The sequence below is a fragment of the Anguilla rostrata genome, chromosome 5 (genome assembly GCF_018555375.3).
Source record: "Anguilla rostrata isolate EN2019 chromosome 5, ASM1855537v3, whole genome shotgun sequence".
NCBI classification, from domain to species: Eukaryota; Metazoa; Chordata; class Actinopteri; order Anguilliformes; family Anguillidae; genus Anguilla; species Anguilla rostrata.
Genome location: NC_057937.1, coordinates 46,503,298 through 46,521,415, shown reverse-complemented (window position 1 = coordinate 46,521,415; position 18,118 = coordinate 46,503,298).

Sequence of the window (18,118 nt, the reverse complement as noted above, 5' to 3'; positions counted from 1 at the left end):
AGCTAACAGAAAGGCTACAATGCCCGAAAACAGCTATTTAGGATAGTGGTGTGCAGAAGGGCATCTCTAAAAACACAATGTGTCAAACCTTGAAGTGGACGGGCTACAGCAGCAGAAGATCATGCCGCGTTTCGCTCCTGTAAGCTAAGAACAGGAAAAGTGGGCATGTGATGCACAAAGATGGATGATTGAACATTGGTAAAAAAATGTCGCCAGGACTAATGAATCTTGGTTTCTGTTGCAACATGGTGATGATGGGGTTAGAATTTGGCGTACTGAGAGTGGACAGCAATGCATGAAAGTATTTTTTACCGTAAGTGTTGCAATTATAGGTCATTAGCAGGGACACAGGGATTCGCAAGGAAAGTAAAATTGGGCCCCTTGCCTCCCCCCTGTTTCCAACGCCAGTGATTTAGGCAGTTGTGGAAGCAAGAGGGGGTCCTACCCAGTACTGGACAGGTGTGCTTAATAAAATGAATAAAGTGGAAACATATTTCCAAAAGTGGAAAATATGTTTCCATTTTGTGTCTTGCACTTGTACATTGTTACTGTAAACCTTCCTGTATGAAAGAAGTAGTAGTAGTTGATATCTTTTTTCCTCACCAGAGGATGATCCACGATAAATGGGCAGCTGCACTTTGCAGGTGAACTGTTTCTTCTTTATCGTGTCTGTCCCCTGTCCTGGAGCAAGGCTTCCTCTGGCAGCTATGGGGGATGACCGTGTGGAGCGCAGTATTTGGGGCTCATTACGCAATGAGGACCCAGTGACACCTCCTAGGAAAAGCTACCCAGTTCCTCTGCCCAGTTGCATCAGCCTGTTCGGTCTGGAATGCATTTGTCGATGTCATCCGAGGTAATACAATAACAACCTTCTTTCTCCTCATTTCATTTAGGCCAATCTTCATGTACTGCTCTTGTTAAACGAAATAGCTGCCCAGCAAAACAACTTTTGACAGGCTATTAGACCTTTGAGTAGTTGTTTTGTTAGAGGAAGGCATGTGTATACCAGCTGTGAATAGGCTGCACGGAATATCTCAAAATGAATTATTATCAAGGCTAATTCACATCTCTGACCTCAATCTTTCTATAAAGCCCACAAGAGTTGTATGAATTGCAGAGGGCATAGTCCACACCTTAAGAAATAATTCACACTAAGCCATTAAGTGATTTGAAACATTTCTAAAGTGAATAAAATGCTTACGATGCTTAAAATGCTTCATGTTTACATGAGCAACAGGTGACATCAAATTTTTTAGTCGATTGGGATCTTTTAAATGATACCCTCTCTAAAATGAATTGCATGCTCTACACATGCAGAATGTAGAACATGTTGTGGACATTTAATATGTTGAATACCTTGAACAGATTATATAAGTCAGTCTTGCATGTTGACCTTACAATCTAGTTGAGTCTAGTCTAGCAATTACCGACTCTTAAGGATGTCCATTATCATTCTTGTTGGTACTTATAGTATGTACTTTTTATTTTTGAAGAAGGTTTAAGTACAGTGATTAATTTTGCTAAATTAAGTTTGCTAAATGACTAATGCAATGTAATGAACCACATAGGATACTAATGAAACAATGAGACATTTGAATGTAAGGCTTCTTCTAGGCTTCTTAAATCCTTGGCTGTGCACCACTTTAAATGTGTGTTGCAACATGGTTGTAACTGTACAGTTTGATGTGAACCATAATTTCATTTTTGCCTTCAGACTGTGGCATGACATAAATATTGTTCCAGTCAGCAATCACTGAGCTTGGTGTGCACTCATATTTAACAGGCTATTGGACAATTTCATTTTCACCTTGCCTGGAAATAGGAATTGAGGGAGTAATTTTATACTCTCTCGTAGTGTTTAGCCAGTTTCTGAAGATCAGCCATTGCCTTCTGGGATGATCTGTCTGCTCTGAGCATGCAATGTTTGATCTTATGAGGGATGGAGATCACTGGGGCATGTGCTAGGACAAAACCGCTGAAGCAGATTAAACTGATGGCTCTCCATCAAAGAGGGTGCATGGTGTACCAGGCTGGCAGGGTGCGTTAGAAGCCGGGGACTGGCTTATAACCAGGATGGTGCGATTTTTATTCTTAGATGTAAAACTACAGTTGTAATCTTGATTAAATAATTTAATATTAATTGATTGGTGCACATCCAGATATATAACTGGATAAAATTTGAAATGTGAGCTTTTCCACAGACAAGTGTGTTCTAAGTACAGTGATGTGACAATAGTGGGTTGTGACTTGAAAGTGTGCACTGTGAGTGGACTAGCCACTATCCTCGCTGCACTCCGGCCCACACTTTCTCCTCTTCAAAAACTTGTCAGATGTTTTCAGTGTGACTTTTTGAAAGGTGCTGACCTGATTTTTGGAAAGCCATTTTAAACTTGCTTCTTCAATAGAGTGCTTTTCAATTTCTCTGTGAGAGATGGATCTGTTTCATTTGTGCCTGAGAGGATTTGTCTGCTTTTACTTTTAAACCCTTGAACACTGAGCTCCCACATGCCGCTGCAACAGTAATTCAAGTCCAAGGAGCCAGCAATGTGTTTGGTGTTAAAAATCTGATGCTGTTCACAGATCGATGTTGTAAATCTGAAATTTGTCACTGTAGTCATACTATATAGAACCTCTTTATTAGCATCTGTAGACAACTGTTGCATTTTATGAAGACATGACCCAGCATTTGACATTTTTTTAACCTGCCATTTGTTTTCCTTTGTGGTGGTGTTTCTTTGGATTGAAGTGCATGGATATTTCGCTGAAAATGTTGAAATTTAAGTCATCAAATCAAGAAGTCAAAATTGAAAATCCATACACTTGAAAACAGATTTTAAGCCTTTGGTGTGTAAGTGTTTGCTGCTCTCAGTGGATCAAACGCATTCGATGAAAAAATGAACATAAACCGTTGTTACGGCTGTTGAAATAATGTGTCAATATCTCATGACAATGACCAATTTACATTTCAAATGCTCTATCACAAAGTTTTCATGACTTCCCCACCCTGCTTAAATAACTAGCCGCTCACTGTGCTGCTGAGTGATTGCTGTACCATTGCAAAATAGTACTGCATAGCCGCACTTACGCCTGCCCTCCCATCACCATATATTCAGCCGAGCTGCCTGATATGACTAACTGGTGTTACGCAACAGCAGCGTTTCCAAATCGAAACTATCCAAAACGGTGGCTAACGGTGGCTAAATTCATTTTTTATCTTTATTTTTCTTTTTTTTGGGGGGGGGGGTGGGGGGCGTCTTCCACCATTTCTCATTCCACAGCTGAGCTGTCTAGCGAAAGATACCACAGCCTAAAAATAATCGCTGGCTGAATTTGGAGCGCGGTATTCCTAGAATTCATTAAAACACTCTGTCAGACAGCTCCGGTTCAGGAGGCAACACTGAGCAAGATGCATGGTGTTATGAGGCAGCTCCTTCCATTACCTGGCCCTTCTGTAAGAAATGAGGTAATGCACTGGTTAATCTTCTGTGGCTTTCAGCAGACCTTGAGGATAACGAAATGAGCCCATACGTAATCCTAATTGAAAGGGTATGTGGCTCTGGAGAGGTACGTACACTGAGCTATTATCAAGAGCAACCAGGCCCGTTGCATAATTTGCCACGTGATCCCAAAGTTATTGTTCAGTGTGTCTTATATCACTGTCAGGCATCTTGGTGATACGATCCATTTACACATACATTGGCTGTGGCCCCTTATGTAAATATAGCTATGGTTTGTATGATTTTTATGTCAGCGAAATAACAGAAGACACATTGTCTTTTCCTTCCTTTGTTTCTCTCTCTTCAGGACAGGCTATAAAATGAAGAAATTAAAGTGTTATGTGATGAGGTCTGACTTCCAAACCCTCACCATTGTGCAGCAAGTTCTGAATGAGTCCAGTCCTACTTAATAATCTGACATCGATTGACAGCAGTTAATTAGAATCACATACACAGGCATGACTGGAAACTGTGGCTTTTGGCAAGGCAGGAAGGTAAACCCTCTGTTTTCCCATCACTTTTCGTGCGCTCGGGCAATTGCTGACTGCAAGGAGACAGCTGGCATCCAAGCGTTCTCAAAACCAGACCCCCAGAGCGACGTGCAGTTAGAGAACATGGAAGGAAACAACCAGGTGCGATGGGGGGTCAGAGTGCTGGCCGTGCTGAAAGAGGTGCTGAGAGCAAGTGTGCTAATGCACGCTTTCATTTTAAAAATACAGACCCTGCCCCCCCCCTTTTGTTTTTCAGTGCAGTCTCTTCTCTAGCAGCGTTGGAATGAACACTGTGTTTTTGAGTGCATGTTGAAAAGAATTCTTTTCTCAACCTATCATTCTTGCTTGAGAGAATGTCTTGATCACTCAGAACAGATCGTTCCGTTTTGCTACAAATAGCAGTATGAACAAACAAACAACTAAAAAAAGAAACAGGTACAGCATGATTGTTTTGCTCTAGTAAGTAATGGTCAATACCATACCTGTATTATGTGTAGAGGTTCCCTGTAGACCCTGCTAGCAGGCCAATATTGAGTGTAATTTAAGGAGTGTTGCAGGGATTATTGACTGTCCCCCTCTGTGTCACATTTGATTAAAAGGACAATAGGTCCATAGCGGGGCACGCAGTGGTTTTGCCTCAAGGCTCTGTACGTTCTGTGCTGCTTGGCTGTGGACATAGTGACAGAACGGCTTTGTTGCGTTCAGCGTCCTGGAAATGACTGTCTGCCTCAATTATGTACCTCATCAGAGAGATGTGCTTCGACCCAAGCTTTTTTCATCTGTTTCCTTTTGCATTTAATCCCTACACTCCAGTCTTTCCTCTCTCTCATTCACTCACACACAAACACACACACACACACACACACTCACACACACACTGTGGACCAGTGCTAACCAACCCTGTTCTTGGAGATCTACCGTCCTGTAGTTTTTCACTTTAGCACACCTCATTCAACAGCTAGAGATCCTTTTGAGGCCCTAATTAGTAGAGTGGGGTGTGCCGATTTAGGGTTGAAATGACAACCCACAGGACGGTATGTCTCCAGGAACAGGGTCAGTTACTACTGCTATAGACATACAGTATCTTGCCACCTTGTGATAGTACTGGTTCAGTACATGATACTGTAACTGTGTCTTATGTTGTTTCTGTACATGATTATGGCTGTGCCTTAGTATCTTACCATCTGTTTTTCTATTTTTATTTCCTTTTGTCTGATTCAGTAGTGACTTTTTCACCGTGTGCACCACAGGAAACCATACACACGATATCACCTGAGGAGGCATCCATACCCAAACGGGCAAAGAGGAAATGACCCCTGCCATTTCTGAAAGATTAATGTTCTGCAGAGGGGCACAGGGTAGAGCGAGTTCACTCACAGTTTGAACCTCTGCAGATTTCCTCTGCTCAGTTATGCACTCTGCGACACAACCAAGTCACTGAAGTGCAGACATTGTGGCCTGTATTTATTGGTGGAAAAGTAAATGGTGATGTCCTTTTCATAAATAGGCCAGTACAGATCCCATGATATTGAGAAATGCAGTGCCAACTCAATCCCAGTAACACAAAACAGTTCAAGGTCATTCCAGTCAAATTCCTAGTTGTTGTGACAATGTTATGAAAAGAATGTTCAAACATTTGGTTGTCAAATAATCATTAAAACTTAATGGATGATAACAATTTTGAATGTTCCAAAAGTGCCTAATGAGAAGCCATGGTAAATTAGGTTTGCTTGCTTTTTGAAGATGAATAACCAAACTGAATAATGTTTTAAGGCCATTCCTGCAATGTTCCAGAGACAATACAAACTCTAATATTCTAGGATATATGTTCTGGGAACCAAAAATTATTAGCAAGGTATGGCTCTGGAGGGTAGTGTGCTGCTGTGTACAGAGTAAGATCAGCATGGCTGGCACTGGAGGCTGCATTATCGCAGGGGGTTATCTGTTGGTAGTTCTGCTTGCGTGTGTTGCTGTGACAGGGGGTCTGGGTAAGGTGGGCCCTGCCTGCTGAGAGAGGGATGCTCTGGCTGTTCGAACAGCTGCTGAAGACCTTTGCTTCCTGTTCACTGCGAATGGACCAACGGGGTTGGTGAGCACGGCCGTGAGCACAGCCAGTCAGGCGTTCGTCATCCCGAACTGGTTCCTCCCAGAATCTCTTCCAGGCCCCCGAGCGGTGGCCCGCGGGACCTTTCCAAATTGATTCCGTATTTCCCCCCTTCCATTATCTGGACCAGGAAAGAGCCTGGTCCCCGCTGTCAGACATAATCCAGCACTGGGTGGAATGATTAATCTCCTGTCCTGACTGGTTCTGAGAGGACAAGCGATGAAGTCTTCCAGCTTTCGTATCCTGGAGCTGTGTGTGGAGCGAGAAGGGTGGGAGGGAGAAGCTGGAAGAGAACAGCTGCAATTGCCACTAAAAGGGGGGGGGACTACACAGCCCCCCAGATCCTTACGGCAGGCTGGGGAAAAGGATCAGATGCTCAGGAGATAATCGGTGAGGAAACCAGTCTCTGATTTACACCAGACTTTTCAGTGGGGGTGCAGAAAGAGGAGACAGAGGGGAGGAGCGGTTGGGATGAGCTTACGTGAGCATGAACGCACGGGGCAGCTCGGGGATTAGGGTGCGTTGGACCTTTTAACAAAGGCTCACAGCAGCCTCCCCGCTGAGAGCCTGCTTGTCAGCAACTATCGAGCAACTGGAAATTACTGTCGATTTGCGTCTGCAGGCTCAAAGTCAAGGGGGAGTTGTGATTTATTACAAAAAGGAGGTATTGCAAGTCACTGCGCTGCCTCATTATACAGGAAAGCTGCTTTTTTTTAGCTCCATAGCTAGGATACTGTGTTAGGTACCGTATGAGAAACTGTGCATTTGCTTGTTCTCAATCAAATTGCACTTTTGAATGTGTCAGATAGTGTCAGCAAATGTTATCTATCTCTGAAACAATCAACATTTCAGAACTTAATGACCAAGCTATCTAGCTGATGACATATTGTTTAGACTGATACTGATCATCCTTTACTTTGCTGTTTTGGAAGATGGCCATCTGGATGGTGCTGTCTGTGCTTCTGGTTATGAGCCAGCAGCTATATTTGTTTTAAACAAGTATTTTTGTTTTGTGCAGCTGGCAAATGCAGTTGCGGGTTTGCTGTTTTAAGATGCTAAAATGTAAGTTGTTATACTATCTAATGGAAAATTGAAAGAAATATTTAGCAATATGATGCCAATATAGTCAAAAAGCCAAAGTCACACCAAAGTCACATCAGTTTCGCATCATTTGAACATTTCACATTGCATTAAAGGGGCACAGCATTAGATGCCCTTGTGTTTGTCTCTTTTGTCACCTTAAAGCACCATGATTTGTTCAGTGGTGATTTAATGTGAAAGTTGCACCTCCCCAAGTGGTGTGCTGACACTGATAAGGAATCCCTCAGATAGTGGAGCACTTTGATGCTTTGCTGTCTCCCTGCCACTGCGATGATCCCTTCCATTTCTATCACAGTTGGAATCTGTAGCAGCTACATCATCGGTGTGAAAGAACTGTTCCCACCCAGCTGACTCTGAAAGGAAGCCACGGCGCGACCGCCTCCTGGCACTCTCTGAAAGCCGGCTCGCCGCCCGGCGGAGATGCCATCTAAGTCGGAGGAAGGAAAATCGTGTTTGTCTCTCTCTCTCTCCGCTCCAGAGACCTCCCAACACTTCATTTCAGATTAAACTCAGCATTATCGCTCAGTCATTATCTCAGATACCGCTTGTTCTTGTTCCATTCAGAGAACGGGCACGAGTGGGACTCTCGAGACAAGATGTGTAACCGATAGCCTTTGAGTTGCCACGCACGGATACTCCTCCATCTCCTCTCTGACTCTGCTCCTGCGTGTGGGGTAGGAAGGGCACTGTTGCACCTTTTCAGCCTTTTGATGTGCTGGGAGGAGAGGGAGCTGGGGGTTTGCTTGGCATTTCAGCTGGGGGTGGGGTTTGCAGCGTGAGGTCTCATTGTTCTAGAAAAGGCATTCCAGAGTTTTGAAGCAAGCGCTGCTTTTTCATGCTTTGCCAGGCCTAAGCCTTCTGGAAAAAGGAAACAGGCAATGCACTTTATCTGGGCCCAGTAGTCTTTATTAATGTGTGCACACATGGAAGCAAGCTGAGCAGAGCACATTCCTGGCTTTCAGAGGAGGGTGGATGAATGGATCATGAACATTATATTATTGGGAGTGTGTTCTTCATGATTAAGAAAAATATTACTGACGGCCCCTTCAAATGAGGAGCACTCTTGCACATCTCTGTTACCACAATCTGCAGAAGAGCCTTGTTAGAATGAACCACATCAAGGGTTTGTCACTGCACCTCTTCCAGGTTCTCTCTGACCTTCAAAATAAACTCAAAAATCCACACAGGCCATGACCAGCATCACCACAGATCCACACCGGTAGAAGCACAACGGCTGGCCTGATACTGACTGACACTCTTTTACTCTGCAGTTTGGAAGACCTCTCATTTTCCTTAGTGCCACTATGCTCAATTAGCACACTGTTACAACTGCATGGGCTTTGAGCATTGCGTCACTATTTTTTTTTTCTTTACAGCGATCAACACATCTGTACTCTGGGGACGAGCTGAGCGGGAGAATTTATTTCAAAGTGCTAGGGAAAGCAAGAAGACAGGGCACCTCAGTGTTCTTGTTGATTGCCACCTGGCAAGTTTAATTTCGCCAATCACGACATGATAATTGCAGTGTTCCAATTCTGGACCATAGCTAAGATGGGAAATCACTGAACTGTAACCATCCAAACACCCAGCACAGGAGACTTAATTTGATGTGCTTCAATTTTATTGGTTTTCTCAGGTCACTTAAATAACAAATAGCCTCTTAAATTAAATTATAAATTTCTTTCCAGTATGATTTAGTCATTCAGATATATGTACTGTAATGCAATTTAAAGTATGTGCAGTATGTTGCTGCTTATTATTGTTGTTGTTGTTGTTGTTATTTTTTAATGCAGCTACTCAGCTACACTTGACTGCGTATCACCAATATAATCGTGTTGGAAAATTGATAAAATTAGAATTTTTGAATGAACTCCATCACCTACTGTCCATTTTTTAAAACTGTGGATTTTTTTAGAACTCTGATGTAGAAATCTTTGACAAAAAATAAAAGGCACCTAGTTGTCCTATGGAAAAGTGCCTAGGCATACTATGGATATTTAAATGAATGGTGCCGAAATTCATTTCAAGCAATCCCTCAGTCAGTGGAACCTACAGCGTGATGCAGTAGACATTCACCAGGTGCAATCACCTCCCTGGAGTCCACGCCAAAGATGCTGCTAACTGTTCCCACTGTAAAAAACAGACATAAGTAACCATGCATTTCTCTGTCTTGTAATTCATAATAATCATTGGAATATTTCCATGTCCAGTTAGATGCCCGTGTTAATGCATTTCGCAGTTAATGATGAAAATCCGACTGGATATAAACCATTATGACATAATATTTGAAATGGCATGAAGGCCGTAATGGATGTCTTTTGTGATGCTGATCTATTAGGGGTGTTTTGCTCCACCCTTCCAGTTTCCTTGGTGGATCTGATATAATGGCTGTACTTGTATTGGCAAAAAAGGTGCAGACCAGTAAAGGAACTAAGATTGTGATCCTGAGTGGGGTACTGACATTGTACCCTCAAGTAGCACGTATAACCTAAATTGCCTATATTAGAGTATCCAGCTTTATGAATGTGGAATATAAGGTCTGCAAATCTTCCCGCATAAGTTTAGCAAATAAGTTATGCAATGCACTGTATGCATCTTAAAGTAAACTCCCAGAGCTGACAGAAGGAGTGATGGAATCAGGTGTTTAAAACAGGCTCAATGGGAACAGGCTCAAGGGGCTTGCTTAAAAGTGGTCTCTTGTCTAATCCCCTGATTTAAAGGCAAATAATCTCTAAACTATGTGAGGAAAATCCTCCTTATTCTTTCCTTTTATTCTGTGCCAAACCCTTGCTTCCAAAGAGTCCGTGGAGATGGCACAGTTGCGCTTTGGCTTCCTTCAACATCCCGATTGTACTGCTTGCACCTAGAAACTTGTCCGCCTGTCTCAGTACTTGCACCTGTTAGAGCTTTCCAAGGGATTTATTACAGGCTGCAGGTAATATGAGCACCTTCACAAACACATGCCACATAAGAATCAGCCACATGCTACGTGACTTTTAATTTATGGGAAATTATATAGGATATAGATGATTCCTTCAAGTTAAAAGCATTCCTGTATGAATTGGAAGCCTTGGTGGTGGACATGCCCTTTCCCCACCACAAAAACATAAAGAAGAAATTAAATTTTCAGCTCTGATGAAGATCGCAGTGGAGAGAACAAACACTGGCCAATTGAGCCAGTGAAATAGACTCTCCCAGAATTCCATTTTCCATCTAATTAACTCTTGAACTCCCCTTCAGCTGTCCCTGAATAATGAAAATTTGTTCTCTGGGGATGTTCTCTCCATTTTTTTCAGAAACACATCTGATGGAAAAGGAGGGTGGTTGATGTTTTTTGTATGTTCATATTATGCTAAATTGAAATGTAATGTGCTGTGTTTTATGACAGCCATATGAGGAAAATGATTAATCATTGATTCCCAAAGCACTTAAAATCTATTCAGCACAATCAGAGCGATTCCAGATGATAAATTATTGTCGCGATAAAGTTGATATATGAGGCGCACACTCATTAACCAGCAAGTTGTACCCACAGAGAAATGTGATAATTTGGAAAGTTCACTTTTATACCCAATGTTTGGGCTATGACTGAATGCTTTGTGTAGAAGGTGAAAAAAGGTCTAAATGGTTTTTGTTCCTCTTGCAGTATATATGCCCTTCAATATAAGCCAATTCCATGTTTTTCCATTAAAATCCTTCCTTTGCATATTCTAAGATGGCAGGATTATGGAGGAACTTATGTGTAATACTGTCCATCAACTCTGTGAGAGCTTGGGTAGATTTGACAGTAATAAATTCATGAGACATATGGCACATTTTTCTGCACCGTGGAGTCAACTTTTTAAAATCTTTTTAATTGGTCTTGACCAATCACATCCATAACTCTGCCATCTAGTGGTCATGTTGAATGATGCAGCATCTGCACAGGTAAAGGGTTCAAAACCTATGCTGTACTGGGGTCATCAGCCAAACATTATCAAATGTACAGCTTATCATGCTTTACCATTCTTTACCATAGAAAAACATTGTTATTACTCTGGAGCAATCTGTAACAATAACCATAATTCTCTGCAAGAATAGATGACCCTGTCTGCAGTAAGGACCAGAGTGTGATGAAAGAGGTTGAATATCTGCGCTGGCACTTACTGCACTAGCACTTTTTCTTGGACATGCATATTTAATGGTGCTATAGGGAGGAAGCAAAGCAAAGAATTAATAACTCTCACATAAATCACCCATATATCTTCTGTACGATAAGCATCTCAACTGTATAAATTCCTAAGTTACAGCTCTACACTACTTCTTTTGTTTTTTGTGCCCAACTAACTGATTTTTCCTCATTGTAAATATACAAAAAAATTAAAACTGAGGAAATGATGGAGTCATACTAAACATTTGGACAGCCATCTTTTTGGTAAGTGGCTGGTATACAAACAAAAAAAACCTATATATATTCAAACTACAAGGAAACATTAAACTGAGATTAATCAGCCCTTTTGGTTGGTGTGATAAGCATCTTTGGGTTGTGTGCATGAAAATGAAGGATGTGTTTCAGTACCGGTAAAAAAACTGAATGTTGTTCAAAGACTATTCAAGTACAATTAACCTTACTCTCTCAGCACCAGCCCAGGCTAATTGCAACACGATGCAAGAGGAATTGATACCATGTTGCATCGTGCTTAAAATCTATTACTGACATTTTAACATCCTGCTAGACACCTGATCCGTGGTGTACCTGAAATGTCTTGTTTTTGCAATGCAGGTAATTGTGTTTTAAAACAGGTAATCAAGTCTAAACAGGTTTAATTTGTCTCTGAGTGTTTCCATTACCAGCTGCGCTGCATTTCACTCTGTGTACCGTGAATTTTAATCAATATATTTTCTAAATAAAAGAGACTTTATAGAGAAGTTGTTCGATTTTCCCTGATTTATGAAGCTTATTGGATCCTGTGTCAGTGATGGCATTTCTGGATATAATCACTAAGATCATCAATGGCTTGTAGACTTTCTTTCACTGTGAAGAATATTAGATAGAAATATTTTATATTTGAATGCTCATGCTTTGTGTTGCCATTACTCTGCTGAACCCAAATGCTTAACAAACTACACTGCCTGGCCAAAAAAAAATGTTGCACACTCTAATATTTTGTTGGACCACCTTTAGCTTTGATTACGGTGCGCATTTGTCGTGGCATTGTTTTTACAACCTTATGCAACGTCACAACATTTATTTCCGTCCAGAATTGCATTCATTTTTGGCCGAGATCTTGTGTTGACGACGAGAGAGTCGAACCACTCCGTAAAGTCTTCTCCAGCACATCCCAAAGACTTTCAATGGGGTTAAGGTCAGGACTCTGGTGGCCAATTCATGTGTGAAAATGATTCCTCATGCTCCCAGAACCACTCTTTCACAATTTGAGCCCGATGAATCTTGGCATTATCGTCCTGGAATATGCACATGCCATCAGGGAAGGAAAAAATCCATTGATGGGATAACCTGGCCATTCAGTACATTCAGGTACTCCGCTGACTTCATTTTATTGCCGCATAATGTTGCTGAGCCTAGACCTGACCAATTGAAGCAACCCCTGATCATAACACTGCCTCCAGAGGCTTGTACATTTTTTTTTGGCCAGGCAGTATATCTCGGAGAGCATTTTAAACTGCTGATTGAAGTTCATTCTGAGGTACAGTTTCAATTTTAATGCAAGTTTTTAAAATATTACAGATGATCTCCAGTGTAGCCTGATCATCTCATTCCTCAGGAATAGAATTTTTAACTCTTTCCAATATGCATTTTGTATTTTTTTCATTGACTGTTCCCGTAGTTTGATCACCCATTTCAATCTGAGAACATGCATACCTGCACACATTTTCCAATCCATGTACAGCCAGCCCATGTTCCGTCTCACAATTCATGCAGTTATTGTTCTAGGAGGCTCAACACAAAATGCAGGCACCAGTCGAAACAGAATTTTTGCTATTGAGCAATAAAACAAGGATTGCCTTGCCGAATGGATTGTCCCTCCATGGGCAAGGGTATAGCCATTTGCCCTATGGGATGTCTGGCAACTGGGCCATTCAGAAAAAAATCAGTCTGGATTCAGTCTGGACCATAGAAAGCATCAATGGACTAACTGCATTTGCATTAGCCATATGTGCCAATCCAGAGCATGTGATAAATTGCTTATTTTTTCAAAATGTCAGTGAACACCGAGAAAAGGATATGTTCTCTGGTCAACCAATGCCGTTCCGAAGCACACAATTGAACTACTGTACTTTAACTAGCATCTCCATATGGATATGGGGGGAGACCTGTGCATGAGAGTGGCTAAACAGGCTTACAGGCCCCTGGTAAAAGCTATCATTGGATGACTGGGCATAGTGATCTGTCATTTCCCCCTGAGGAGACACTACCTGCCCGGAATGAATAGCCCACCTCTCGCTCAGAGGATTTATTTCAACAATAGGAGTCATTCTTCACTGGTTAATACGCAGCCATATTAAAGGATTTGGCTGCCTTGGTGGGTGTATCAGGCGGCAACAGAGAGCCTCGCTTGTCTCTGTTTATCAGGGAAGTGTCCCCGCAAAGGATAATGTTCGGGCCTGTCTGGTGGGTTGGGCCGGAGGCAGACACTATCTGGGGGAAACAATCCTTAAAGCAAAAAATTAAAAGCCCACCCTGAGCAGAGGTCAAAGCCAAGGCCAATTGATTGGAATGGGCTCTATTGTGAGGGCTGTGAGTCGAACGTGTTCCAGGACACAAGCTAATCCCAACCTAAGCACAGAATGATTCATGTTCGTCATGACAAAGGGACAATGGTGGCGGCGACAACAAACACTGATTATTCGCGGAATCAAATGTTGTCCATTGTTCCTGCTTGTCACAAATGACAGGCTACTCACATTAATCTCAGATTGCATGAGGGTGTAAGTGGGTAACAGAACTGGTACAGTACACTGTATGTGAAAGGTTTATATGGAGCGATATTAACTTAAATGTCAATTAAACAATGTTATCTTGTTGCAAGAAGTTAGCTGTGATTCTCATGCAAACCCTGCAAAAGACAATTCTCAGTTTAAATCAAAAGTGACCAAGTTTCCTTATTGGGGGGATTTTATCAATGTAAACAAAATGTTTCACGTGTTGTAAAATCTGCTTGAAGTTTTTAATATAACAAACACAATTTTCACCGTTTAAGAAAAGACACAGTTGGCTGGCGGTTTGCTTCATTTTGTAGCAACCACAGCCATTTCATTGATTGAGGTGACTGAAAAAGATGCTGAACCATATAATGACACTGGCTATAACATAATCACCAAGTGATTAAAGGCAGCATCTATTAGCAATTTTATGAGACCTATTTGATTTTAACGCATTGGGTAATAGCTGCTTGGAAAATATTACTTCTTAATGGTGTCAGTGTCACGGCAATGTTTGTAAAAATGGTTATACCCGGATTTTGCTTGAATATTTGGGTGAGTGTAAAGTCTTAAAGATGATATTGCCTCTATTAATGCCATCAAGTCAATGCTTCACTATTGAATTTGAGATAAATTTCCATATATTAATTTCACTGCACAGGATGAATTGCTGCTACTAATTAAACAGCTATTGGTAACACACACACATGCACTGTATTATTACATATCAGCTTTATGCTAATATTATAAGAGAACACATACCAATCAAATTTTTGCTCTTCACCCCCAAACGTTGATATGAACAAATCAAATAATTAATAAATGAAATCATTTCATTAGATTCAAAAACATGCAAGGGAAAACATAAAAATAACTTATTTTTTAGCGGTGGTTGCTGCTAAATTTCCTGCTGAAAACTGTCCTGAGGTTCAGTGTAGCTGCTTTCAATGATTGACAGTGATGTATATACAGTCCCTTCTATGGAGCCATTCCACTGTGCCGCCATCTTGCATACACCGCATTACCTGTAATATGAAGTTGTGTTCTATGGTTCTCATTATCCTTTCAAGAGTTTAGAGCAAAATACTATTACTTTATCATACTTTCAGCAACAAGAGTGCCCTGCTTATTTGGGCTGCTTCCCAGTGCCGCCCTGTCACTATGACAAACTGGTGGGATAATTGCTACAAAAATACTTCAAATAACTTTTGTTATTATCTGCTAGTAATATGAAGTTAAGTCGTGTTCTATGGTTTCATATTAGAAGTCTACAGCAGCATAACCTGATAGGGTTCACCACAAGATGTGAAACCCTGTTAAGCCTGAAGAAGAGAACAGCCAGAATACATTTAGCAGAAAAAGTACATTAAAAAACTGGAGAGTCTTGAAACAAAATCTTATGGACAGGTGAGATGAATTTTCATCTGTACTCCCACCCCCCCTCCTCCCCCATCAGTGAAACAGGGTGGAGTGTGTTATGGCTTGGGCATCTATGGCTGCTACTGGAACTAGCTCACTGACTGCAGCATGATGAATTCTGAAGTGTAACAGAAAAATATTTTCTGCTCAGATGCATCCAAATGCCTCAAAACTCATTGGATGGCACTTTCACCTTGCAGAAGGACAATGAGCCTAAACATTAACCAAGGAGTTTTTCAGGGCTAAAAACTGGAATGTGCTTGGCTGGCCAAGCCAATCACCCAGCCTAAACATATGTTTCACATGCTGAAGACAAGACTGAAGGCAAAACACCACAGAAACAAACATAAACAGAAGATTGCTACAATACAGGCCTGGCAGAGCATCACCAGGGAAGACGCCGAACATCTGGTGATATCTATGGGTCACAGACTTCAGTCCTCAAATGCAAAGGATTTGCAACCAAGTACTAAATATGATGACTTTAAGATTATGTTAATTTGTCCAATTATTTATGGGCCCTTAAAATCTGGCGGGGGGGGGGGGGGGGTTGCATATAAAAAGGCTGGAATTCCGACAGAGCTGACAGTCTGCAATTTTACCTTGAGTTAATTGTTTAATTTCAAATCCAATGTGCTGGTGTACAGAGCCCAAACAACAAAAATTGTCACTGTCCAAATAATTACAGACTACACTGAATATAATACACACTGCAGCATACAAAGGATGAAAAAAGCCCATAAACTGTATGGCACTGTGCCCTGAATAAATAATTGAGCCCCCCCCCCCCCCAATCTGTGACAGCCCCCCTCAATCAGAGCAGTCTTGAACCAGGACTGTATCCTGCCAATGACAACTCTAGCTATCTAATCACTACACCACACCTGCCCAATGTGAATAATGCCACCATTAAAAATGTACTGCAAGTTCACATGTGACATATCACTGCACATCCAAGCAGTGATACCGGTAGCTATGCAGAGTTTATTGCATTCATTTCCTGAACGCAAAGACATGAAGGACTGCCTTCTCAATAGGGGAGGATGTTACTTGCGGGTTCAATTCATTTGATGACGCAGAGCCTTGCAGCTCAGCATGACCCATGGGGTTTGTTAATACGCCCCATCAGCAGCCCAGGAAAACACCATTAACACCGCTCAGCAGAACCCGGCCGGATGCGCAGGTGCGCCTGAGCGCCCCCCAAGGTGACTCTCAGGCGCGCGCTGTCCTGCTGGCTCCGCGTGCTGCTCTGCTCCAAACGAGCTCAGCTCAGGATACTCCTTACTGCAGGACGCAGCGATGCTAGACGCGAGTCTGTACGGCGCCGGAGAACGCGGGCGTATATAAGCCGTGTGCCGCGTGAAAGCTGTTCCTCGCTGATGTTACACGCTATTGCGCTCGCACTCTGTCAGAAAAAAAGAGCAAAACAAACAAAACAAAAAAAAAACACCGCCTGTTTCCGGGGTAGTATGTGTGCGCTGCGCTCAAACGCTGTCTGGGGGTCTGTAAATAATTGATTGCGCTTCATCTTCATCTGCACACCTCAGTGCGCTCGGCGAGCTCTGCTCCCGGCGCTCTTGAGGAAAGGCGAGGGATCTTTAAGGTTCGCTTTGGTGCTGCTGCTGTCACGCGCATGGCCTTCGGGCTTTACGCCGTTCCCTGGAGCAGGGGCCTGTGGGCCGCGCGTGGCTGTGGCCTGTTACACCCCACGGGCCTCGTCTGCTAACACATGCGGGCATCTCTCATTGCAGTCCAATGTGGACAAAATCGCTGTACGTTTCAATTATCCAACAAATTACTACTACTGTGAATATTATTCTAAATATTGATGATCTACCTTAACCATATTGTATTAAAAAAATGTCCCTCCCAGGAACATCAATATGATTCACAGTTCACTAACTTCACATTACACAACTGCAAGCCTGGCTCTGTATTATTAAAGCTTCTGGCCTTTTGGAAACACAAAAGGTTGATTAAATACTGAAAAATAGGGTAACATATTGCATTATAATCATTTATCAGATGTTCTTATCCAGAGCTACTTTGAAAATTATGTGCATACGTGGTTCTGCTGAGGATAGCATATATATGTTCAGAATAGCAGTGAAATAAAGAAGTATGGCTTGATGGGCAGGTGTTCAGTACAAAACAAACCCGGCTATACGGAAGATGAAAGCTATCTTTGATATGAACTAATTTCATAATCATATGAATAAGTCATTTAACTCTAATGCATTTAAGTATGCAAGACGCATTTCACAACTGTCTTGGTTTAAAGCTGCATAAAGACATGTTAAGAGACCCCACAGGGGGGTCAGAAGGGTTGCTGGTGGGTACCACTACCCATGGCTCTCTGCCTTGGGCACTCACTGGCATCAGTTCCTGTCTGAGCTATTTGGAGTCTGGGCACATTCTGTCTTAGATGACACATGCCTCTCTCTCTGTCACAGAGGACAGAATACCAGGCAGTGGCTGAGCCTGTGGCACTAGCCATCTGTCTTTGAAAGAGCTGTCACTCAACTCCAGCATCCTCCCACAGTCCCCTCTCAATCACTGCTCATCAGCTAATATGATACACA